At 53.6% G+C, this 26,496-nt stretch overlaps 1 long non-coding RNA gene across 2 annotated transcripts; it reads left to right on the forward strand.

Annotated features, from left to right (window-relative positions):
• Window positions 1-2,778: 2,778 nt before the first annotated feature.
• Window positions 2,779-26,496, forward strand: LOC149120429 (uncharacterized). 2 transcript variants are annotated; one of them, XR_016226347.1, is made up of 3 exons: window positions 2,779-2,946; window positions 19,702-19,771; window positions 25,373-26,496. It is a non-coding gene; the product is annotated as an uncharacterized LOC149120429 (long non-coding RNA). The 2 variants fall into 2 exon arrangements; XR_016226346.1 differs by lacking the exon at window positions 25,373-26,496 and adding an exon at window positions 20,679-21,347.

Genomic DNA, 26,496 nt, shown 5'->3' on the forward strand with positions numbered 1-26,496 from the left:
CTTACTCCTCATGTAGGATCTGTGTCCTTAGCGTGCTGTACATTGAGACTTAATGCTATGAGTACTCAGTGTATTTCACTCTGTGTTTCCATGGGGGTACAAACTGTTGAAAGATTTACTTAATGTATACTAAACTGATCTTCTGTAAAAAAAAAAAAAAAAAAAAAAAAAAAAAAAGAAGAAGAAGAAGAAGAAATTATCAATTCCGAACTTGACTCTCACTGGGATTAAACATGACAATAGGTCTGATCTGATTTCATCATCATTTAAAAAATCATCTATTATTTTTCACTTTATGTTTCTGTGTGGGAACAAACTGTTGAAATCTTTACTTAATGTATGCTAAACTGATCTTCTGTAGATAAAGAGAATCGAAAATGAATCTTGATGTGAGTGGAAGGGGAGAGGGAGTGGGAGAGGGGAGGGTTGCGGGTGGGAGGGACGTTATGGGGGGGAAGCCATTGTAATCCATAAGCTGTACTTTGGAAATTTATATTCATTAAATAAAAGTTAAAAAAAAGAAAAAAAACAAACCAATGGAGAGGAAATTAAGTAACAACCTATATAGATTCAAAATGAGGGAGAAGAGGAAACTACTAAAACAGGAAACAAAGTAAGATGCTAAATTCAGGTAAAACATATCACAAAATTTTAAATGTAAATTAACTAAGTGATCCAGCTAGAAATCAAAATTTTCTTATTTAATGGAAAAACAGTTAATTATTTGCCATTTAGGATACAATCCTTAAATGTTTAAGAGTAAAAATGTTGAAAATATACCTACACATTTTGAATAGAAGACTCTCTTGAGATCTGACAAGACAGACTTTCATGCAGGAACTATTACTAGATATATTCAGAGAGATTTCATAATGATATAGTTATCAATTCAGTGGGAAGATATAGAATTCTAAATTCTTATGTAGGTTAATATGGGAAGAGTTTTAGCACTTGTCTTTTTTTTTCTTAAAATTTTAAGCTTTTTATTTAGTGAGAGAAAGAACTTACCTTCAGAAACAGTAAAGATTCAGGTGAAAACAACAAAGAAAATTAAGAACATGCTCATAATTCATATTCATATGAATTGAACATGAGTTTTGCTGCACATAGAATCTTTCATAAAATAAACTTTATTAGGGTGAGCGTAGTGGCACAGTAGTTAAGTCAACACTTACAGTGCCCATGTCCCGTATCAAATGCTTAGTTTGAGTCCCTGCTACTCTTCTTTTCCAGCTTTTATGAATGTGCCCAGGAGACACAGAAAATGGTCCAAGTCTTTGAGTTCCTGCCACCCTTGTGGAGTGAGTTCCTGGTTCCTGACTTTGGCCTAGCCTAGTCCCAGCTGTTGCGGGTATTTGGAGTGTGAACCAGCAGTTGGAAAATCTCTCTCTTCCTTTTTTCTCTCAATGTTGCTTTTGATCTGCAATACAAAGAAATAAATTCAATTTTAAAAAGATACACTTGATCAGCAGCCACTTCCCCTCCCAGGTGTAGGTTAGGCTTGACTAACTTGTGTTGACTAATGAGAGCCATGTGAGGCAGAAGTTGAAAGGGATAGGTTTTGTGTTACCATGTTCCCTTTTCCTTGTGCTGTCATGGGACAGGATTCTACTATTCTTGCTTGGCACGCCTGGGTAACAAAGATAGTATGACTTCTGTGAGGAGAGTCCCCTGACACAAATGATGGACCTGTACAGTGAGTAAACCAGCAATCTGTTACTATAAAACCCTGCGAGTCACAGTGTTAACCTAGCCTTCCCACCTTGACCTCGTCAACTCTCCCTCCATCCCCTACCCCATGGCCACTGTCCAGCTCATGTTTTATTCACATTCACATTTTATTCAGATTCATGATAGGAGGAGGAAACCATATTAGATGATTTATATTTTCAAGATTTATTTATTTATTTAAAAGTCAGAGTTACAGAGAGGCAGAGGCAGAGGCAGAGAAAAAGAGAAAGAGAAAGAGAAAGAGAAAGAGAAAGAGAAAGAGAAAGAGAAAGAGAAAGAGAAAGAGAAAGAGAAAGAGAAAGAGAAAGAGAAAGAGAGGTCTTCCATCTTCTGGTTCACTCCCCAGATGAACACAATAGCTGGAGCTGTGCTGATCCAAAGCCAGAAGCTAGGAGCTTCTTCTGGGTCTCCCATGGGAGTTCAGGAGCCCAAGGACTTGGGCCATCTTCTACTTCTTTCCCAGGCCATAGCAGAGATCTGGATCAGAAGTGGAGCACCCAGGACTCAAACCAGCACCCGTATGGGATGCCAGTACTGCAGGTGATGTGTTTACCTGCTACATCACAGTGCTGGCCACAAGATTATATACTTTTATGAATGCTATAAGCAACTAGCACTGAAAGAAATTATAAAAAGGAGATTTAATAGGTAACACTTGTATAGAAACTACTTAGTGACTCTGTTTCCAAATAATTCAGGAGCATATTGTTATGATCTGTTTTCATAGGTTAATATTAAATAGAAATTTATTTTTAGATACATCCATCAGGAATGTCATATGTGCATACATCTGTATGTTCTCTGAATGGTTGAGAGCGAAATAAAATAATTGCTTACATCTGAATCGATAGATTTGGTGAATAGTGATAGGTTTTAAGAGGGATATAATTTTTTCTAGTTGAAAATTGCTCTTCTCACACCTGGTAGGAATGGCTGGCAGTGAGGCAAGATTGTTGCAGATTCTCTATCTTAGGAGAGTAGTGGGCTGGAGGGCTCGGGGGGGGGGGGGGGGGGAGGGTAGAGCTCATTAACGAGGTAGAGTGGGAGGAAATTAAAATCAGCTGTGGCTCAGAACAACTTTAAGAAGCAGGAGAATTGTGGCAGTGACTGCATGGAGTTCCTGATGAACAGATTGCAGAGTGAAGCAGTGCAGCCTGAACAGGCTGTATTTGCATGGGCGTTCATTGAGGCCTTCAGTATGGGGAGTCAGAGCAGGTAAAAGGAAAAAGGGCAAGGAGGGGAGCAAGGCCCAGGACTTGGAGGGCGAGGAGGGGAGCGGGCTTCGGACCTGGAGGTCATGAGTAGAGCAGGGCCCAGGCCCTGGAGACTGAGGAGGGGAGCAGAGTCTGCCCCTGGATTGCAAGGAGGGGAGTGGGGCCCAGGCCCTGGAGGGCCAGAGGGGAGCAGGGCCAGGCCCTGGAGGGCAAGGAGGGGAGTGGGCCCAGGCTCTAGAGGGCCAGAGGGGAGCGGGGTTTTGCCCGGAGAATGAGGAGCAGAGCTGAGTCCGGCTCTGGAGGGGGAGGATGGGCGCTGGGCCCAGTGCCTGGAGGGCAAGGAGGGCAGCGGGGTCTGGCCCTGGAAGGCGATGAAGGGAGCTGGACCCAGACCCTGGAGGGTGAGGAGGGGAGCAGGGCCAGGCCCTGAAGGGCGAGTAGTGCAGCAGAGCTTGGCAAGAAGGCGAGGAGTGGAGAAGGGCCCAGGTCCTGGAGGGCGAGGAGTGGAGCAGGGCCCAGGCCCTGGAGAGTGAGGAGGGGAGCAGGGTCTGATCCTGGAGGGCTGCAAGGGGAGCAGGGCCCACTCCCAGGAGGGTGATGGGGGAGCAGGGATCAGGCCCTTGAGGGCCAGGAGGGGAGTGGGGTCTCTCCCAGAAGGTAGAGAAGTGGGGCAGGGCCCAGGCCCTGCAGGGTGAGGATGGAGTGGGGTCTGGCCATGGAGGGCAGCGAGTGGCGCCTGGTATAGCCCTGGAGGGTGGCTAGGGGAGCAGGGCACAGGCCCTGGAGTGCGAGGTGGGGAGTGGCACCCATCCCTGGAGAGCGAGGAGGGGAGCAGGGTCCGGCACTGGAGGGCAGTGAGGGGAGCACAGCATCGGCCCTGGAGTGTGAGGTGGGAGTGGTGCCGTTCCTGGAGAGGGAAGAGGGGAGCGGGGCCCAGACTCTGGATAGCGAGGAAGGGAGCAGGATCCAGCCCTGGAGGGTGATGACATGAGTGGGGCCCATTCCCTGGATGGCAAGAAGGGGAGTGGGGCCAAGCCCCTTGAGAGCGAGCAGAGGAGCAAGGCCCAGGCCCTGGAGTGTGAGGAGGGGAGCGGGGTCTGGACCTGGAGGGCTGTGAGGGGAGCATCCTTCAGCCCTGGAAGGCAGCAAGCTGAGCTGGGCCCGGCCCTGGAGGGCGAGGAGGCCTGCACCTTAGGAGAGCCTTTTCTGGCCCTGGAAGGCAAGGAGGGGAGCGGGGCCCAGTCCCTGGAGGGCAAGCAGAGGAGCAGGGCCAAGGTCCTTTAGGGCAAGGAGGGGAGCTGGGTTTGGCCCTGGAAGGAGCTGAGGGGAGCAGGGCCCAGGCCCTGGTGAGTGAGGAGGGGAGTGGCGTCTGGCCTGGAGGGTGGCTATCAGGCCCAAATAACAAGATGGAGGCCCAGTCTAAAATAGGTGAACCGTGATCCAGGCTCAGATCTCTCACCTCCAGGGCCGGGCCCAGCTCACCTGTTGCCTTCCAGGACCTGGGCCCCGTTCCCCACGCTGCCCTCCAGTGCAGGACCCCACTCCCCTCCTTGCCCTCCAGGGCAGGACCCCACTCCCCTCCTCGCCCTCCAGGGCCTGGGCCCTGCTTCCCTCCTTTCCTCCAGGGCCGGACCCGCTCCCCTTGCTGCCCTCCAGTGCAGGACCCTGCTTCCCTCTATGCCTTCCATTGCCCTGCCCTGCTCCCCTCGCTGAGCTCCAGGGGCTTACCCTTCTCATGTCCTTGCCCACCAGGGCCTGGGCTGTGCTCCTTTTGCTGCCCACCAGGGCCATGCCCCGCTCCCCTCCTCGCCCTCCAGGGCTATGCCCTATTGCCCTCCTCACCATCCTGGGCCAGGCCCTCCTCACCATCCTGGGCCAGGCCCTCCTCCTCACCTCCGCCTACAGGGCCTAGGACCTGGTCCCCTCCCAGCACTCCAGGGCCAGGCCCTGCCCCCTCTTTGCCCTCCAGGGCCAGCCCCCCCTCCCCTAATCACCCTCAAGGACCAGGCCCAGCTCCCCTCCTCACAGTCCTGGGCCAGGCCCCCATCCTCTCCTTCCCCTCACAGGCCACTGAGTTCACTTTGTCACCCTACAGGGCCTGGTCCCCATCCCTACCTTGCCCTAAAAAGCCAGGTCATGCTCCCCTCAACGCCCTCAAGGGCTGGGCCCAGCACCACTCCTCATTCCACAGGGTCAGGCCTTGCTCCCATCCTTGCCCTCCAGGGCCTAGGCACGCCACCCGCATCGCCCTCCAAGGCCTGACACTGCTCACCTGCATGCATTCCATGGTCTGGGCCCCGATACCTTCACTGCCTTCCAGGGCCTAGAACCGTTCCCCTCGCCAACGTCCAGGGCCTGGCTCCATTCCCCTCCTCGCCCTCCAGGACCTGACCCCACTCCCCTCCTCGCCCTCCAGGACCTGACCCCACTCCCCTCCTCACCATCCAGGAACTGTCCCTGCTCCCCTCCTCACCCTCCACATCCGCGCCCTCCATGGCCTGGCCCCCATTCCTTCCTAGCCCTCCAGAGCCTGGGCCAAGTTCCCTCCTCGCCCTCCAGGGTTGGGCCCTGCCCCAACCTTGCCCTCCAAGTCTGGGCCCAGCTCCCCTCCTCACCCTCCAGGCCCTAACCCAGGTCCCCTCCATGCCCTCCAAACAGGCCCCGCTCCCCTCCTCGCCCTCCATGGCCTGGGCCCAGCTCCCCTCCTAGGCCTTCAGGGCTGGGCCCTGCTCCCCTCCTCACAGTCCAGCACCGGGCCCCACTCCCCTCAGGAATGGCCATCACTGCCCACCAGGTCATGGGCCCCACTCCCCTCCTCACCCTACAGGGTCAGGCCTTGCTCCCATCCTCACCCTCCAGGGCCTGGGTCTCACTCCCCTCACTGCCTTCCAGGGCTAGGGTCCACTCCCCTCAGGAAGAGCATCACTGCCCTCCAGGGCATGAGCCCCGCTCCCCACCTTGCCCTCCAGAGCCGGACCCTGCTTCCCCCGCCACCCTCCAGAGCCGGACCCTGCTTCCCTCGCCGCCCTCCAGTGCAGGACCCTGCTTCCCTCCTTGCCCTCCAGGACCTGGGTCCCGCTCCCTCACTGCCTTCCAGGGCTTGACCCCATTCCCCTTGCCAGCCTCCAGGGCCTGACACCGCTCCCCTCACTGCCTTCCAGGGGCTGGCCCTGCTCCCCTCGCGAGCCTCCAGGGCCTGACCAAGCTCCCCTCCTTCCTATCCAGGACCTGGGATCCGCTCCCCTCACTGCCTTCCAGGGGCTGGCCCTGTTCCCTTCGCCAGCCTCCAGGGCCTGTCCCCTCACCCCTCCTCACCCTCTGGTTCCTGACAACACTCCCCTCCTCGCCCTTCAGGACCTGACGCCACTCCCCTCCTCACCTCCAGGCCTAGGCCCTGCTGCCCTCCTCACCCTCCACGGCCAGGCCCTTCTCCCCTCAGGAACGGCCATCACCGCCCTCCAGGTCATGGGCCCCACTCCCCTCCTCAACCTCCAGGGCCAGGCCCCGATCTCTTCCTTGACCTCCAGAGCCGGGTGAACTCATCACCCTACAGGGTCAGGCCTTTCTCCCATCCTCGCCCTCCGGGGCCTGGGACCCGCTCCCCTCCTTGCCCTCTTGGGACTGGGCCCTGCTCCCCTCCTCACCCTCCAGGGCCTGGGTCTCACTCCCCGCACTGCCTTCCAGGCTAGGGCCCACTCCTCTCAGGAAGGGCATCACTGACCTTAAGGGCGTGGGACCTGCTCCCCACCTCACCCTCCAGGGGCAGGCTACACTCCTTTTGCCACTTTGAAGTGCCAGACCCTGCTCCCCACTCCACCCTCAAGTATAGGACACTGCTCCCCTCCTTGCCCTCCAGGACCTGGGTCCCGCTCCCCTCCTCACCCTCCAGGGCCTGGCCCTGTTCCCCTTGCCACCCTCCAGGGCCTGACCCCTCTCCTCTCCTCACCCTCCAGGACCTGGGTCCCGCTCCCCTCACTGCCTTCCAGGGCCTGGCCCTGTTCCCCTTGCCGCCCTCCAGGGCCTGACCCCTCTCCTCTCCTCACCCTCCAGGACCTGGGTCCCACTCCCCAACTCACCCTTCAGGTCCAGGCCCAGCTCCCTTCCTTGACCTCCTGGGCCAGGCCAGCTCCCCTCATCACCCTACAGGGTCAGGCCTTGCTCCCATCCTTGCCCTCCAGGGCCTGGGACCCGCTCCCCTCCTTGCCCTCTTGGGACTGCGCCCTGCTCCCCTCCTCACCCTCCAGGGCTTGGGTCTCACTCCCTGCACTGCCTTCCAGGCTAGGGCCCACTCCCCTCAGGAAGGGCATCATTGCCCTCCAGAGCATAGGCCCTGTTCCCCACCTTGCCTTCCAGTACCTGGCCCTGCGCACATCCATGCCATCATTGGCCTGGGTCCCAATCCCCCCACTGCTTTCCAGGACCTGGCCCTGTTCCCCTCTGTAGCCTCCAGGACCTGCCCCCACTCCCATCCTTGCCCTAGAGGGCCTGACCCTGTTCCCTTCCTTGCCTTTCAGGGCCTGGCCCTGCTCACATTCACGACCTCCATGGCCTGGGCCCCGTTTCTTCGTAGCCCTCCAGAGCCTGGGCCGAGTTCCCTCCTCATCCTCCAGGACCGGAACCTTCTCCCCTCAGGAACAGCCAACCCTGGAGGGCCCAGGCCCTCCTCACCCTCCAGGGCCTGGGCCCCATCCCCTCCTTGCCCTAAGGGGCTGGGCCACACTCCCCTCAACTCCCTCTAGGATTGGGCCCAGCACCCTCCTCACCCTCCAGGGCCAGGCCACGCTGCCCTGCTCACTCTCCAGAGTCTATGCCTGCTCACCTTGATGCCCACAGAGTCTGGCCTCGCTCCCCTCTCATATTCCATGGCCCAGCACTGCTCCTTTCTTTGCCCTGCAGGGTCAGGCCCCACTCCCCTCAGGCACGGCCATCACTGCCCTCCAGGACATGGGCCTGCTCCCCTTCTTGTTCTCCAGGGCCTGTGCCCCATTCTCTCTCCACTTCCTGTTCATGGACCGTTCCACTTGCCACCAAGCAGGGCCTGACCCCGCTCCCCTTCTTGCCCTCCAAGTTCTGTCCCTGCTCCCCTCCTCACCCTCCAAGGTCAAGAACTACTCCCCTCAGGCATGGCCATTATGCCCTCCAGGATATGAGACCTGCTCCATTCCTTGCCTTGGAGGGTGAGGAAGGCAGCAGTGCCTAGGCCCTGGAAGGCAAGGAGGGGAGCAGGGCCTGGTCCATGAGGGCGATTAGGGGAGGGGGGGCTGGTCCTGGAGGACAACGAGAGGGCAGGGCCTGGCCCTAGAGGGCAGCGAGGGGATTAGCTCCCAGGCCCTGGAGGAGGAGGGGAGTGGGGCCTGGCCCAGGATGGTGAGGAGGGGAGTAGGGCCTGGCCCTGGAGGGCGAGGAGGGGAGCGGGGCATGGCCCAGGTGGGCAGCAAGGGTAGCATGGCCCAGGCCCTGGTGGGCAAGGAAGTGGGCAGGGTAAGCCCCTGGAGTGCAGCAAGGGGAGCAGGGCAGGGCCATGGAAGGCATAGAGGGAAGCAGGGTCCCGCCCTGGAGGGCAACAAGGGGAGTGGGGTCCAGGCCTGGAGGAAAGGAGGGGAGCAGGGCCCAGTCCTGGAAGGCTAGGAGGGGAGTGGTATCCAGCACTGGAGGGTGGTGAGGGGAATGGGGCCAGGCCCTAGAAGGCAGTGAGGGGATTGGGGCCCAGGCGATGAAGGGCATGGAGGTGAGCAGGTCTAGGCAGGAGAGAGGGGTGAGGCCATGGAGGGCAAGGAGGGGAGCCAGGCCAGGCCCTGAAAGGCAGTAGGGGGGGGGCGGGTTCAGGCCCTGAAGGGCAAAGAGGGGAGTGTGGTCAGGCCTTGGAGGGCAGCGAGTGGAGTAGGGCAGGGCCATGGAGGGCGAGGAGGGAATGAGGCCCAGGCCCTGGAGGGCGAGGAGAGCAGGGCCCATTCCCTGGAGGCCAGTGATGGCCATGCCTGAGGGCAGTGGGTCCTGACCCTGGAGGGCGAGGAGAGTAGGGGGGCCTAGCCCAGTATTTTAAGGAGGGGTGCAGGGCCTGGCCCTGGTGGGTGAAGAGGGGAGCAGGGCCGGGCCCTGGAGCATAAGTAGTGGAGCCAGGTCTGACTCTTGTGGGCATCAAGGTGAGTGGGCCCAGGCCCTGGAGGGTGAGGAGGGGAGCATGGCCAGGCCCTGGAGGCCTAGGAGGGGAGCTGGACCTGGCCCTGGTGGGCAGCAAGGGCAGCTGGGCCTGGCCCTGGAGGGTGGCAGTAGGTGCGGGGACTGGCCATGGAGGGCGAGGAGAGGAGCGGGACCAATATCCTGGAGGGCAGTGATGTTCCTGAGGTGAGTGGGGCCCGGCCCTGGACTGTGAGGATTGGAGCAGAGCCCAGCCCTGGAGGGCGAGGAGGGGAGCTAGGTACAGGCTGTTGAGGGCGAGGAGGGGAGTAAGGCCTGGTCCTGGAGGGCGTAGAAGGGAGCTGGGGTCAGGCCCTGGAGGGTGATGAGGGGAGTGTGGCCCTGCCCTTTAGGGTGAGAGGGGATGGGGGCCAAGCCCTGGAGGGCAAGGAAGGGAAACTGCCTAGCCATGAGGGCAAGAAGAGGAGTGGGGCCTTGCCTAGGATGGTGAGGAGGGGAGCAGTGCCTGGTCCTTGGGTGCAATTAGCGGAGAGGGCCCAGCCCTGGAGTGCAAGGAGGGGGCAGGGCCTGGCCCTGGAGGGTGGCGAGAGGATCAGGGCCAGGCCATAGAGGGCATGGATGTGTCATTGCCAGGTCCTTGAGGGTGAGGAGGGGAGCAGGGTCAGGCCCTGGTTGGTGGCGAGGGGATCCGGGCCAGGCCCTGGAAGGTAAAGGAGGGGAGCAGGACCCAGGCCCTGGAGGTGAGGAGAGGAGTAGGGTCCAGTCCTGGAGGGTGAGGAGGGAACTGAGACCAGGCTCTGGAGAGCTAGGAAGGAACGGGGCCCAGGACATGGAGGGCATGGATGTGAGAAGGGCCACATCCTGGAGAGCAAAGAGGCGAGCAGGGTCAGGCCCTGGAAGGCAGTGAGGGGATCGGGGCCCAGTCCATGGAGGGTATGTAGGTGAGCATGGCCAGGCCTTGGGGGTCAAGGAGAGGAGCGGGGTCAGGCCCTGGTGGGCAGTGAGGGGATCGGGGCCCAGTCCATGGAGGGTATGTAGGTAAGCATGGCCAGGCCTTGGGGGTCAAGGAGGGGAGCGGGGTCAGGCCCTGGTGGGCAGTAAGGGGAGTGGGGCCCAGGCCCTGAAGGCGTGGAAGGGAGCAGGGCCCAGCACTGGAGGGCTAGGAGGGGAGCAAGGCCCTTCCCTGGAAAGCAAGGAGGGTAGCAGGGTCCAGGCCCTAGAGGGCGAGGAGGGGAGCAGTGCCCGGCCCTCTGGGGAAAGGAGAGGAGTGGCGTCCTGCACAGGAGAGAGGCTGGGGTGGTGTAGGGTCCTGCCCTGGAGGTTGGCAAGAGGAGCAGGCCTGCCCCTGGAGGTGAGGAGGGGAGTGGGGCCCATGCCCTGGAGGGCAGTGATGGCTGAGGAGAGAAGGGACTGGCCCTGGAGGTGAGGAGGGCAGCAGGGCCTAGGCCTGGAGGTCAGGAGGGGAGCAGGGTCTGTTCCAGGAGGGTGAGGAGGGAACTGGGCCCAGGCTTTGGAGGGCTAGGAAGGAACAGGGCCCAGGCCATGGAGGGCATGGATGTGAGCAGGCCCGGGCGCTGGAACGAGGAGGGGAGCGGGTCAGGTCCTGGAGGGCCAGCAGGGCAGCGGGGTCACTCCCTGGAGGGTGTCGAGGGGAACAGGGCCAGGCCCTGGAAGGAAGTGAGGGGATTGGGGCCCAGGCCATGGAGGGCATGGAGGTGAGCAGTGCCAGGCCCTGGAGGGTGAGGAGGGAATGGGGCACAGGCCCTGGAGGGCAAGGAGGGGAGTGGGGCCCATGCCCTGTAGGGCAGTGATAGCCATGCCTGAGGGGAGTGGGGCCTGACCCTGGAGGGTGAGGAGGGGAGCAGGGCTGGGCTCTGGAGCCTGAGTAGCATAGCAAGGTCTGACCCTGATGGGCATCAACGGGAGAAGGCCCAGGCCCTGGAGGGCAAGGAAGGCGGCAGGGTCAGGCCCTGGAAAGCAGTGAGGGGAGCGGGACCCATGTCCAGGAGGGAAGTGATTGTCATGACTGAGGGGAATAGGGTCTTGCCCTAGAGGGTGTAGAGGTATGCAGGGCAAGGCCATGGAGGGCTAGGAGGGCAGCAGGGTCCAGGTCCTAGAGGGCCAGGAGGGTAGCAGGGCGTGGCCCTGGAGGGCAAGGAGGGTAGTGGGGTCCTTCACTGGAGGGAGGCGGGGGTTGCAGGGCCCAGTGGGTGGCAAGTGGAGCTGGGCCCAGCCAGCCGTGGAGTAAGGAGAGTGGAGCAGGGCCTGGCCCTGGAGGTTGAGGAGGGAAGTGTGGCCCGGCCCTCATGGGCAAGGAAGGGAGCAGGGTCCTGTAATGGACCCTGGAGGGCATGCTGGTGAGCGGAGGCTGGCCCTGGAGGGCAAGGAAGGCATCAGGGTCAGGCCTTGGAGGGCGAATAGGGGAGCAGGGTCAGGCCCTGGTTGATGGCGAGGGGATCTGGGCCAGGCCCTGGAGGGAGTGGAGGGGAGTGGGGTCAGGCCCTGGAGGGCATGGAAGGGAACTGGGTCAGGCCACGCAGGGCAGCGAGTGGAGCTGGAGTGGGGCAGGACCTTGAGGGCATGAGGTTGAACAGAGCCAGGCCCTGGAGGGCAAGGAGGGAAATGGGGTACAGGCCCAGGAGGATGAGGAGGGGGGCGGGGCCCATGCCCTGGAGGGCAGTGATGGCAGTGCCTGAGGGGAGTGGGGCCTGACCCTGGAGGGCAAGGAATGGAGGGGGGCCTAGCCCTGATGGTAAGGAGGGCTGCAGGGCCCAGCCCTGGAGGATGAAGAGGGGAGCAGGGCTGGGCCCTGGAGCCTGAGTAGCGGAGCGAGGCCCGACCCTGGTGGGCATCAAGGGGAGTGGTCCCAGGCCCTGGAGGGTAAGGAGGGAAGCAGGGTCTGGCCCTGGTCGGGGGCAATAGGAGCAGGGGCCAGGCACTGGACGACTAGGAGGGGAGCAGGGACCAGCCTTGGTGGGCTGCAAGGGGAGTGGGGCCTGGCCCTGGAGGGTGAGGTGGGGAACAGGGCCTATGCCCTGAAGGGCAGTGTTGCCCTTCCTGACGGGAGTGTGGCCAAGCCCAAGAGGGCAGGGAGGGAGTCGGGCCTGGCCCTGGAGGGTGAGGAGGGGAGCAGGGACTGGCCTTTTAGGTTGAGGAGGGGAGAGGCCCTGGCTCTGGAGGGCAAGGTAGGGACCAGGGTTTTGCACTGGAGGGTGGCAGGGGGAGCAGGGCCCGGCCCTTTTTGGCAGCAAGAGGAGCGGGGCCTGGCCCCGGAGGGTAAGGAGGGCAGTGGGGCTCAGGCCCTGGAGGGTGAGGAGGGAATGGGGCCCAGGCCGGGGAGGGCGAGGAGGGGACTAGGGCCTATGCTCTAGAGGGCAGTGATAGCCATGCCTTAGGGGAGTGGGGCCTGACCCTGGAGGGTGAGGAGGGTAGGGGGGCCTAGCCCGGATGGTAAGGAGGGGTGCCGGGCCTGGCCCTGGAGGGCAAGGAAGGCAGCAGGAAAGGCCCTGGAGGGCGAGGAGGGGAGCAGGGTCAGGCCCTAGAAGGCAGTGAGGTGAGCAGGGCCCATGTCCAGGAGGGTAGTGATGGCCACAACTGAGGGGAATGGGGCCTTACCCTAGAGGGCATGGAGTAATGCAGGGCAGGGCTATGGAGGGTTAAGAGGGGAGCAGGTTCCAGGCCCTAGAGTGCCAGGTGGTGAGCAGGGCTTGCCCTGGAGGGCAAGGAGGGGAGCTGGGTCTAGGCCCTAGAGGGTGAGTTGGGGAGCAAGGTGCAGCCCCGAAGGGCAAGGAAGGGACTGGGGTCCTGCACTGTAGGGTAGTGGGGGAGCAGGGCTCTGCCCTGGAGGCAGGCAAGAGGAGCGGCCCGGCCTTGGAGGGCAAAGTGGGGAGCAGGGACCATGTCCTGGATGGCAGTGATGGCCATGCCTGAGGGTAACATGGCCTGGCCCTGGAGGGTGAGGAGGGCACCAGGCCCCAGGCTCTGGAGGGTGAGGTGGGCACCGGACCCCAGGCCTTGGAGGGCAAGGAGAGGAGCATGGTCCAGCCCTGGGGAACGAGGGAGGGAGCGGGGTCAGGCCCTAGAGGGTGGCAAGGAGAATAGGGCCAGTCCCTGGAAGGCAGTGAGGTGAGTGGGTCCTAGTCCATGGAGGGCATGGAGGTGAGCAAGGCCAGGCCTTGGAGGGTGAATAGGGAAGCAGGGTCAGACCCTGGTTGGTGGCGAGGATTTCTGGGTGAGACCCTGGAAGGCAGTGAGGGGAGCGGGGTCAGGCCCTGGAGAGTGTGGATGGGAGTGGGGTCAAGCCCTGATGGGCAACGAATGGAGGGGACAGCACCATGGATGGCAAGCAGGGGAGCAAGCATGGATGGCAAGGAGGGTGAGGAGGGCAGCGGGGCTCAGGCCCTGGAGGGTGAGGAGGGGAGCAGAGCCCATGCCCTGGAGGGCAGTGATGGCCATGCCAGAGGGGAGTGGGGCCTGACCCTGGAGGGCGGGGAGGGGAGGGGGGCCTAGCCTGGGATGGTAGAAGGGATGCAGAGCTGGCCCTGGAGGGTGAGGAGGGGAGCAGGGCTGGGCCCTGGAGCCTGAGTAGCAGAGCGAGGCCCGACCCTGGTGGGCATCATGGGGAGTGGGCCCAGGTCCTGGAGGGTGTACATGTGAGCGGGGCCTAGCCCTGGAGGGTGAGGAAGGCAGCAGGGTTGGCCCTGGAGTGCAAGGAGGAGAGCAGGGTCAGACCCTGGAAGGCAGTGAGGGGAACATGGCCCATGCCCAGGACAGAAGTGAGGGCCATGAGAGAGAGGAGTGGGGCCTTGCCCTAGAGGGCATGGAGGTATGCAGGGCAGGGCCATGGAGGGCTAGGAGGGGAGCAGGACCTGGCCCTGGTGGGCGGCAAAGGGAGCGGGGCCCAGCCAGCCATGGAGGGAGGAGAGTGGAGCAGGGCCTGGCCTTGGAGGGCGAGGAGGGAAGTGGGGCCCGGCCTTCTTGGGCAAGGAGGGGAGTGGGGTCCTGCACTTGAGGGCAGCGGGGGAGCAGGGCCCTGCCCTGGAGGGCAGCAAGATGAGCGGGCCTGGCCCTGGAGGGTGAGGAGGGGAGTGGGGCCCAAGCCTTGGAGGGCAGTGATGGCCATGTCTGAAAGGGGCAGGGCCTGGCCCTGAGGGTGAGAATGGGAGCAGAGTCCAGCCTTGGAGGGCGGCATGAAGAGCGGGCCTGGACCTGGAGGGTGAAGTGGGGAGTGGGGCCCATGCCCTGCAGGGCCCGATGGCCATGCCTGAGGGGAACAGGGCCTGGCCCTTAGAGGGTGAGGAGGGCACAAGGCCCCAGGCCCTGGAGGGCGAGGAGGGGAGGAAGGTCCAGCCCTGGAGAAAGAGGAGGGGAGTGGGGTCAGGCCCTGGAGGTGAGGAGGGGAGCAGGGCCCATGCCCTGGAGGGCAGTGATGGCTGTTCCTGAGGAGAGAAGGGCCTGGCCCTGGAGGGTGAAGAGGGGAACAGAGCCCAGGCCTCATAAACAGGCATCGCTGCCAATCAGGGCATGGACCTCGCTCCCCATGTTGCCCTCTAGGGCCAGGCCTTGCTCCTCTTGCCGCCCTCCAGGGCCGGCCCCTGCTCAACCTGCCACCCTCCAGGGCAGGACCACGCTCCCCGCCTCACCCTCCAGGGCCAGGCCCTGCTCCCCTCCTTGCCCTCCAGGGCCTGGGCCTGCTCACCTTGATGCCCACCAGGGTCGGGCCTTGCTCCCCTACTCACGCTTCAGGGCCCAGCCCTGCTCCCCTCTTTGCCCTCCAGGGCCCTGCAGCCTTCCTTACCATCCTGGGCTAGGTCCCCCTCCCCTCCTCACCCTCCAGGGTCAGGCCCCACTCCTCTTGGGCACTGCCATCACTGCCTCCCGGGCATGGGCCCTGCCTCCCTCCTAGTCCATCAGGGCCTGTGCCCCATTCTCTCCTTACCATCCAGGGCCTGAGCCCCAAGGCCCTCCTCACCCTCCAGGGCCTGAGCCCCACGGCCCTCCTCACCCTCCAGGGCCTGGCCCCGTTCCCCTTGCCACACTCTAGGGCCTGGCCCCTCTCCCCTCCTTGCCCTCCAGGGCTGGGCCCTCCTCAACTCCTTGCCCTCCAGGGCCAGGCCCCATTCCCCTCCTCAACCTCTAGGGATTGGACCCTGCTCTCCTCCTCACCCTCCAGTGCCAGGCCCTGCTCCCCTCCTCGCCTTCCAGGGCATGGACCCCCCCTCCCTTCCTTGCCTTCCAGGTCCAGGCCCTGCACCTCTTGCTATCATCCAGGGCCAGGCCCTGTTTCCCCTGCCACCCTCCAGGGCCGGGCCCTGCTGCCCTCCTTGCCCTCCAGTGCCGGGCCCTTCTCCCCCAGCTGCCTTCCCGTGCAGGACCGCGGTCCCCTACTCACCCTCTAGGGCCGAGCCCTGCTACCCTCCTTGCCCTGAAGGGCCAGGCCCCATGCCCCTCTTGAACGGGCATCGCTGTCCTCCAGGGCATGGGCCCCGTTCCCCTCTCTCCTTCCAGGGCCAGGCCTCGCATCTCTTGCTGCCTTACAGGGCCAGGCCCTGCTCCTCCTGCCGCTGTCCAGGGCCTACTCTGCTCCCCTCCTTTCCCTCCAGGGACAGGCCCTGCTCACCTCCTCACCTTCCAGGGCCTGGGCCCTGCTCCCCTCCTCGCCCTCCAGGGATTGACCCTGATCCCCTCCTCGCCCTCCATGGCCTGGGCCCAGCTCCCTTCCATGCCCTCCAGGGCCAGGCCTCGGTGCCCTCCTCGCCATCCAGGTCCAGGCCCAGCTCACCTCCTTGCCTCCAGGGCTGGGCCCCACTCCCCTACAGACCTCCATGGGCAGACCTTCCTTCCCTCCTCAACCTCCATGGCCCTGCCCCACTCCCCTCTGCACCCTCCAGAGCCTGACCCTGCTGCCTTCCTCACCCCCCAGGGCTGGGCTTTGCTCACCTCCTCGCCCTGCAAGGCCTTGCCCTGCTCCACTCGCTGCCCTACTGGGCCTGACCCTGCTTTCCTCCATGCCCTCCAGGGCCTTACACTGCTCCACTCACTGCCTTCCATTTCCTTGCCTGGATCCCCTTGCCACCAACCAGGGCCTGACCCCACTCCCCTCCTCACCCTCCAAGGCCTGGCCCTGCTCACCTTTATGTCCTCCATGGCCTGGGCCCTGATCTCCTCACTACCTTCCAGGGTCTGGCCCTGTTCCTGTTGCCCTCCTGGGCTTGACCCCGCTCCCTTCCTCAACCTCCAGGTCCAGGCCCCCCACCTCTCGCTGCCTTCCAGGGCCAGGCCCCACTCCCCTCCTTGCCCTCCAGTGCCTGGCCCTTCTCCCCCAGCTGCCTTCCAGTGTAGGACCCTGGTCCCCTCTTTGTTCTTCAGGGCTGAGCCCTGCTCCCCTCCTCTCCTTCCAGGGCCAGGCCCTGCATCTCTTGCCACCACCCAGGGCCAGGCCTTGCTCCCCCTGCCACCTTCCAGGGCCTACCCTGCTCCCCTCCTTGCCCTCCAGGGCCAGGCCCTGCTCACCTCCATGCCCTCCATGGCCTGGGCCCAGCTCCCTTCCATGCCCTCCAGGGCCAGGCCCCAGTGCCCTCCTCACCATCCAGGGCCAGGCCCCGGTGCCCTCCTCACCATCCAGGGCCAGGCCCCGGTGCCCTCCTCACCATCCAGGGCCAGGCCCCGGTGCCCTCCTCGCCATCCAGGTCCAGGTCCAGCTCACCTCCTTCCCTTCAGGGCCAGGCCCTGCTCCCCTCCTCACTCTCCATGGTCCTTCTCTGCTCCCCTCCTCACCCTCCAGGGCCAGGCCCTGCTCCCCTCCTCACCCTCCATGGTCCTTCCCTGCTCCCCTCCTCACCCTCCAGGGCCAGGCCCTGCTCCCCTCCTCGCCCTCTGTGGTCCTTCCCTGCTCCTCTCTCCACCCTCCAGGGCCAGACCCTGCTCACTTCCTTGCCCTACATGGCCTGTCCGTGCTCCCCTTGCCACCCACCAAGGCCAGGCCCCGCTCCCCTCCTCACCCCCCAGGGCCAGGCCCTGCTCCCCTCCTCACCATCCTGCACCAGTCTCCCCTCCCTTCCCCACCCTCAGGGCCTGACCCTCTGGCTTCCGTGCCCTCCAGGGCCTGGGCCCAGCTCCCCTCCTCGCCCTCTCAGACTGGACCCTGCTCCCCTGTTGCCCTCCAGTGTGGAACCCCACTTCCCTCCTCGCCCTCCAGGATCCGGCCCCACTCCCACACTTGCCCTCCAGGGCCTGGGCCCTTCTCGCATCCTCGCCCTCCAGGGCCTGACCCTGCTCCCCTAGCCTCCCTTCAGTGTGGGACCCCACTTCCCTCCATGCCCTCCAGGGCCTGCCCCTGCTCCCTCTAATATTTCTAAAACCTATATTAAAGTTGATTTCTGAACTCTGGAAAATTGAAATTGTGTTAAGTAAAATGCAGATCATGCATTGGGGAGATCATGTGCATTTGGTCATAAAGTTTATAATCACTGTCTAGTTACAGTGGAGAGTGAACATGATGCATACAACTATGGTAAAGTCTGAACGCCTGAATCTAACACTGAACTGTACATGTAGTGTTAATGACCATGCTAAATTCTAACAGCATTTGAATCACTAGAAATATTGAAAAGCACCACAAATATTTATAAATCTCACATCTGTATTCACAGTAATGATGCTAAAAGTACAATGTGTAACATTTCCCAGTACGCGCTTATATGCATTTCCCTTTCACAAACACACATGAATGCACACACGTACAAATCATAGAAGCTTAGGGGTTCAGAAACAAATATTTATGGACTTTAGGCCTTCATTATAGTTTATTGACAATTGAAAATAACCAAGTTTAATACTAATTTATATGTGTTGAAATTTTTGTAACTTTGAACCCACTATGCTTTCCAGCATGATTAGCAAGCCGACATCTGCTACATCTTCAAAGGGACTCTTAAAAATTGAAAGTTTACAGTGGTGCTTAAAACAATCAATACAAAGTAGGTGGTTCTGAGAATGTCTATAAATAGTGTCAATTGCTTGGCTTCCAATGCATTTGATTGTTCTCCAAGCAGTGTGGGAACAGGGTATAAACTGCCCACTTTCAGTTAAAATAACTAAAATTGATTAATTGGTGTAATGCTAGTTTTTTTTTTTTTGTGGGGGATATACAATATATATTTTAAGTATGTTCTTTCAAATTAGTGAATATAAGTATGTATTTCCTAAAAATCAGAACTTAATCCAAAACACGACATGATTTGGGGACATGAATTTTATTAGATGTTGCATTATATTAGATTTTTGTAGAATGGCAAATATTTTATTTATAGCTACCAACTCATAAAACATTTGTTGTGGAACAGTGTTTGTCTATATGCCTGGCATTGTAGAATGACAGGTACACAGAGCACTTAATAAACTGAAAGTTAAACTCTAAGTTACATCTTACTCAAACTGATTGTGCATCATATTGTAATTTTTCCTAGATATTCCATCATTGTGTTTTACTATTCATTTCTGTGTTACTGAGTTGTGTATTTTAGTATTTTCTTTAGAGTAGAAAAAAATACTATGTTGCATCTCAAAGATTAAGGATAATGTTGAACAATTTAAAAGTCTCAAAACTATAGAATCTATTTCTTGGAGTAGTAGATTAATTTTGGGGTAAGAACGCTTCGAAATGAAGATGCTTTATTGTTGAAAGCCATCAATAAATTAAAGGAAAAATGTAAATAAAAATGGGAATATTTTCCAGTTCTGTGTAAATCTCTAAAATATTTGAAAAGGAAAACCATTAAGTGCAAGATATGACAATATATAAGTTTTCCTTCAGATTAGAAATTTGATGCTAAATATTTAACATTTAATCTTTATTTAATAGTAACTATGAATGGAGGCCATTATGTTGACACCCTGTAAGCTGATTTCTACTCTTAAACTGAAAAAAAAATATGTTTTGTTCATTACCCCTTTTCCCTCTGTGCTTGAAAACATTGGCTTTTATCACAACACTGGAAGTATATGGAAGCCAGGAGCCAGGAGCCTCCTCCAGGTCTCCCACATGGGTGCAGGGGCCCAAGGACTTGAGCTGTCTTCTACTGCTTTCCTAGGCCATAGCAGAGAGCTGGATCGGAAGTGGAGCAGCCAGGACTCAAACCGGTGCCCCTATTGAAACCTTAAGTTTTAGCCTTCCCAATAAAAATAAATCTCAGCATCATTTAAAATGTTGGCTACTGCCATTGAGTGAACACAATGAAATTTGACAAAACGTTTTACTTGGGTGTAAGATACCATTCTCTGAATCAGGTTTTATGATTACCTAAGTCATTTTTCATCCTTGTTTTATGAATATAAACATCGATACATTTTCTTAGCTTCAGATTTTGAACATTCCAGTGATGTAGCTCCTGCTAACGAAGTGCCTGAATATTTTGGTACCTCGTAGCCTTTAATGTGTGATATCTGGTCATATACACATGGGATCTATTATAAGTTAGAGATAGTTTCCATAAATAGAATAATATTTTGGATAACCACTGATGAATTGAAGAATCTATTTCCTCTTCAAATTTTTTTATTTTAAGGCAATTTTGAGAAATTGAATTTTACCTATAGTTTTATTTGTCTTTGTGTCCAGGTAAAGTAATAAATAAAATAGCTCCAGTTATACCAAGCACCTGCATATGTTTCTAACTCTACCGTTTGAGGTAAGTCAGCTTGAGCATGTCCCGAATTGCACATCTCTTCCCTCTCTTATTCCCACTCTTATATTTAACAGCGATCACTTTTCAGTTAAGTTTCAGCACTTAAGAAGAATTGTGTATTGATTACAGTATTCAACCAAAAGTATTAAGTAGAACAAACAAAAAAAAATACTAAGAGGGATAACATATCAAGTTGCTCATCAACAGTCAGGGTGAGGGCTGATCAAGTCACCGTTTCTCATAGTGTTCATTTCACTTTAACAGGTTTCCTTTTTGGTGCTCAGTTAGTTGTCACCTATCAAGGAGAACAAGTGGTATTTGTCCCTTTGGGATTGGCTTATTTCACTCAGCATAATGTTTTCCAAATTCCTAACAGGGATCACTTTTCAGTTAAAATTTAAACACCTAAGAATAATTGTGTGTTAATTACAGAGTTCAACCAATGGTACTAGAACAAAAAAAAATACTAAAATGGATAAAGTATTACATTGTACATCAACAGTCAGCACAAGAGCTGTTTGAGAAACAGTGACTTGACCATGCTTGTATATTTTCACTAAAAATCATTAGAATACTTATTTTGAAAAGCTGAAGTCTTAGGCATTTGGATGAATATACAAAGGAATTTCAAAAAGTGGAAAACAAAATTAAAAGTTCATCTTGGTGCAAAAAGTTTTGAACACAGTGAATAATTTTTTTCAAAACACACACTTTCCCTAAACAGTTTGAAGACACTTCATACTTCAGCTGCCATCAAAACAAAAGTAGAAAAATAATTTTTTTCATTCCAGTCAATGAAGCTGGATTAATACAGTGATACTAACTTGGACTATAAAAATTTTTATGTATAAGTCTATCATGATGACACTATTTTAATAGAAATATTTATAATCTGGAATTATTTTTTCAGATTGTGTTTGCTCATCTTGAGATGAAGATAAAGAAACATGTCTCCCCCAAATCTTCCTCTTATTTCAACTCACTCCAATCTTCTTAGTATATTTGAATGGTAATGGAAATGTGTTGACTTTTGGAGTTCTGTACTTGTCCTTCCATTTTCTACAAGATGTGTCCATTATGTATCTGTTGTCTTTTTTGTTCCATTACTAAATTTGTGGAATTTTGGTATGAAATATGCAGTGTAACTCTCAAAGAAAATAGTATATAAGGCATTACAATTACTATGAAATCATCAAAGATTTTTCCCACATAAATATGTGTATATAACTTTATATGCATATATTTATATGTGTAAATGTGTATTACTATTTATAGGTACATGGCTCTTATTTTCCACTATGATGTCTATTTTAAAAATTAAAATGGAAATCATTTGTTGTGATGCACCTGTTAAGCCATTATTTGGGATGTCCATGTAGTGAAAAGTGTCTGGATTCCAGTAACACCTCCACTTCCTATACAACTTCCTGCTAATGCTCACCCTGGGAGGCATCAGATGATAGATGAATTACTTGGGTCCCTACCACCCAGGTGGGAGACCCAGGTGGAGTTCTTGGCTCTTGACAATGGTATGGCCCACTCCTGGCTCCTGTGATTATGGGGAGTGAACCAATAGATGGAAGATAATCTCTTTCACTCTCACTGTCTCATTCTGCCTTTCAAATGAATAAAAACAAATAATATTTTAAAATTAAATGGTAAAATATCATATGGTGAGAAAGAAAACCAACAGACATACTTTCTCTTAAATACAAAGTGGTATTCCTAAAATCCGCACCTTCTTCTTAGAATTTTCTCATGTGAAATTGCACATGACAGATGGATGCTGGTATTACAGAATTACTGTACCTCCTCTCCTAGAGAAGAACATAAGCATGGATTTCAATAACTCTATTCCTCCCATTTTTTGTTTCCTGTCAAGATTATTTTGCATGAACATTTCAGTCTTGGTGACAGTGATTATGATGATGACTTACGTTTTTTTTTTTTTTCCCCATCTGGAATGGTCAATGGAGAAAATATCCCTATGGAGAATCTTGAAAGCCTCATTATTCCAATATCACAAATATGAAAATTGAGACACAGAAAAGTGTGGTTTTCCCAAATTCACACAAAAACTCAGAAGTGAAGCCAAGAGTAGTACCCAGCTCATGTGCAACAAATCTAATGCAACCTGCACTGTCAAGCTACACAGTGATTAGGTTGAGTAGTGTAATTACCTAAAGTACAGGGCAGGAAAATAGCGCCCCATTTACCAACCCAGTCACAGCAAGTAGAGGAATTACGTGAATGAGAGTCACCATATGGATGGTGCTCACACATTTCACAATCCTGTACTTTACCTTCTTATCCTGAATGCTCTAAAAACAGGAGTTTGAGATAGAATTCGAATAAAACATACAAACAAACAATCTCCAATTCTGGAGCCAGATAAAGACATAGGTGTTTAAATCCTGGGGTTAGAGTTTCCATCTGTGTCATGTTCATGTAAACTTTACCTCAATTGTCTCATTTATAACACAGAAATAATGTTCACAACATGAGGGGAAAGTGTATTAGAAATAAAGCACAGGTAGCACATATGCTGTAACATGATGCATGCAGTGATCCTTATGAGTAGTAAGCAGTAATAATATGTCAGTTCTCATCAAATATTTTTTAAAGATTTATTTATTTATTTGAAAGGCAGAGAGTTACAGAGAGACAGAGGCAGAGAGAGAGAGAGAGAGAGAGAGAGAGAGAGAGAGAAAGAGGAAGAGAGAGAGAGAGAGAGGTCTTCCATCCGCTATTTCACTCCCCAAATGGCAGCAATGGCCAGAGCTGAGCAAATCTGAAGCCAGGAGTCTGGATCTTCTTCTGGGTCTCCCACATGGGTGCAGGGCCCAACAACTTGGGCCATCTTCCACTGCTTTCTCAGGCCATAGCAGAGAGCTGAATTGTAAGTGGAGTGACCAGGACTTGAACTGGCACCCATGTGGGATGTTGGCACTTCAGGTGGCGGCTTTACATGCTATGCCATAGTGCTGGCCCCTCACCACTGAACTTTAAATAAAATTTTTACTATATTGTATTATTTTTGTCAAATGGACTAGTGTATAGATAGGTAATAAATGACACATGATGTTAATTGAGCCCAGCAGTGAAATCAGTGACAATCCCTAGTTAAGAATCATCTCAATTTCAGTATTGAATTGTGTAAATGTCTAAGGAATTTATACTAACTTTTATGAATCATGTGATTTGAAGGTTACAGATATAAATATGTCTTTGGAAATTTGAGTTATTTCTCATCACATTCCCATTGGCACTGTGTATTCACAGAAATTGAGATTATTTCAAATATGAAAATGCAGAACATTCAAAATATATTTGGTGTAAAGAATGAAATATATTTGGTGGTGAAGCAGACCTGTCCCTATCAGATACAAAGATCTGGTATAAAATTACAGCAAGAATGAAAATATGATGTTCTCACAGGTAAAAACTGACCCAGGGACAGAACAGAGTAGAGCAGAAAGCTGTGCATATGAGGGGCCTTCAAAAGCTCACGGATGGGGCCAGTGCTGTTGTGCAGGGCACTGAGCCTCTGTTTGTAACACCAGCATGCCATGTGGAGCACCAGTCTGAGTTCTGGCTGCTCTGCTTCAGATTCAACTCCCTTCTAATGCACCTGGGAGAGCAGCAGACAATGCCCTGAGTACTTACTCCCTGCCACCCACATGGGAGACCCAGATGTGGTTGTGGGCTCATCTGACTGTTTGGGGGAGTGAACCAACAGATGGAAGATTTTTCTTTCTCTGTTTCTCTTTCTGTCTCCATTAGCATAACTTTCAAATAAATAAAATAAATCTTGAAAAAAAAAAAACCCTCAGAAACCTCTTGGAACACAAGAAGTTATCATTTAATTCCATTTTCTGTGAGCTTTTTGAAGCCACTTTCTACAGGGAAGCTTTATTGATGATGGAATTGAAACAGTGATCACTGAGAAAATGGTGACTTTTGTAAAAAGCTACCTAGAACAACTTGTTCTTTTTAAATATTTACTTATTTGAAAGAGTTACACAGAGAGAGGGGAGGGAGGGAGGGAGGGAGGGAGAGAGAGAGAGAGAGAGAGAGAGAGCTCTTCCATCCACTGGTTCACTTCCCAGTTGGCTGCAATGGCTGGAGCTGCACTGATTCAAAGCCAGGAGCCAGGAGCCAGGAGCTTCTTCCCAATCTTCTCCATGGGTACAGGGGCCCAAAGACTTGGGCCATCTTCTACTGCTTTTGCAGGCCACAGCAGAGAGCTGGATCAGAAGTGGAGCAGCCAGGTCTCGAACTGGCACCATATGGGATGCTGGTGCTTCAGGCCAGGGCGTTAACACACTGCACCACAGCACTGGCCCCAAGAATAACTTGTTATTCACACAGAATAAATGGAAGCAATTGCTTTCCTCTGTATACTAAAATCAATACTTCCTGGTTTGACAGGTTCAATTTGAAATGCAAACCTTAAACTCTTGGAAGATGTAGAATACATTTGTGGCCTCAGCAGAGAGTATCCTTCAATAGCTCTAACCATTAAAGAAACAGTGTGTAAATATAAATACATTAAGAGCTTCTGATCATCAACAAATACTCCAAGAAAAGGGGAGGGCACAAACAGAGAAGATAGTAGCTTCCATACAACTGAAGGTATTAAATTAGGACTCAGACATTTTAAAGTCCATAAAGAGCAAGATTAATTTTAAAAAGAATTCATATCAGATACATGGAGGTATTTCATAGAAGCACTACAGTGGGCCATTATTTTTTTAAAAAACAAAGTTAATTTATCTATGAGAAATGAGAGAGAGAGGCCTTCCATACACTGGCTCACTCCCCAAATGGCAGCACTTCCCAGATGCAGCAGCAGGGAGTGAATTGGACACAGAGCAGCCAGGACTCCTGGTGCTCCAACATGGGACATGGACACCAACTCTGGATCCTAAACTCTTCAAAGATACTTGACTCCATTAGAAAACAGGAAAGGCAAAATAAAAGCACAGTAAGATAACATTTATTGTCATTGTGTTGTAAAAAAAAAGTTGAACCTGGTAAATCCAAATGCCGGCAAAGATTTGGGTGAACTTGAACCTTTATGCCCTGGAATGAATAAGAAAACTAAACTGATACAACCTTGGGAAACATTTTTTTTTCACATTAGTGTGTTAAGATGAACATTCACATAACATTCAACCTATTGATGCAGCTCCTGGCTACGTATCCACATAGGTCCCATCACAGGTTTATCATGCAAGAGCAGAACCAAATACCTTGGAGACATCTTGAATGATAAGCCCTTTCTTGTCTACTTCTCTTTATTATTGTGATTTTTAATTTTTAAATCCACAAAGCAAAAACTGGGAGGTAATACAATGAATTCCCTTTGTTGTTAAATATGAAAGGTAATCATTTGTGTGCATCTTGTGAATGTTTATAAATTATTATCATGAACATGCAACCTGACTAAACTCAGGGTGGGATTATTTTTATATTTACTCCTCTTCCATGGTGTCTTCGTGTAAGCCTTTGAGAATCTGGTTCTCCTAGGCAGACCAAAAGGAGAAAGCACTTGAATTTAATGTTCTGTTTTGCTTCGTGTGTTTCCTTTCTTTGTCCAAGGTGAAAGTGTGGTTCCAGAACAGGAGGATGAAGTGGAAGAGGGTAAAATTGGGCCAGCTGGGCACTGCTGCCCGAGAAAAGGAACTGGTGAACGTGAAGAAAGGAACCCTGTTCCCTTCAGAGATATCAGGGATCGGTGCAGCCATGCTCCAGCAAACAGGGGACTCTCCGGACAATGAAGACAGCCACAACAGCGACCACAGCTCAGAGCATGCACACTTATGATCCACACAGACAGGACCAACTCCATCCTCAGGAAAGAAGCACCGTGATGGCAAGTCTTACCCAACAGAGTTTTCACAGAGAGATGGCCATGGCCATGATTTTTAATATTATCAAATTCAGGCATCATGGGTCTGTTTTGCATGATTTATAGAGGATTTATACTAAGTGCCACTTATCAAAGATGCTTCCATGATGAAAATCAGAAGGTGAATTTTCTTTGAATAGTCAGAGATGTTTGGTTGTATGTATGACAGTGAGCAGGTATGTTTGCCTTTGCTTGTACTGAAAAATTAAATGGGTACCCAAGAACAAATTATGACACATTTCTACACGAGATGCCTCCAGAGTGAAATCGTTGAAGATGATCTTGCTTTAAACTCTCAGCTGATGAAAATAGGCACTGATAATGCCAGCCAGGCCAGCTTCCTGCCTTTTTATGCATGTGTCATTCTGAGACAATCCATATGTGCTTACTTGTGTACAAGTAGAGAAACATACAGTAGATAGAGTCTGATATGACATATTCTTGTACCACAGACAAAACAAACATTATGTTGCATTTACTATCAACTGCTGCTAATACGTTTTTATACAACTTACCTAGCTCCTCCTTGATTCGTCCTATCTTGTAGCTTGAAAAAAAAAATAGGATCATAGGCAAATCAGTTACTTTGTGGAAAGAGCTTTGTTGTGGCAGACACTGTCTGATTTTATTTCTATAAAATTAAAGCTGTTATGAATATGACTTAATTAACAAGAAAATGTTTCTTCCTTCTTAGAAATGGTGTCAGACAAGGAGCAAAGCCAAATGGGCTCCCCAAGGGGATAGACAAAACAATTCTGAATGTCTTCAAATTAAATTCAGTAAAAACACATTATTTTTTAATATGTGATGTATT

Source organism: Oryctolagus cuniculus, chromosome 19, assembly GCF_051225735.1.
Source record: "Oryctolagus cuniculus isolate XC-2025 breed Fujian yellow rabbit chromosome 19, ASM5122573v1, whole genome shotgun sequence".
In the NCBI taxonomy this organism is placed as follows: Eukaryota; Metazoa; Chordata; class Mammalia; order Lagomorpha; family Leporidae; genus Oryctolagus; species Oryctolagus cuniculus.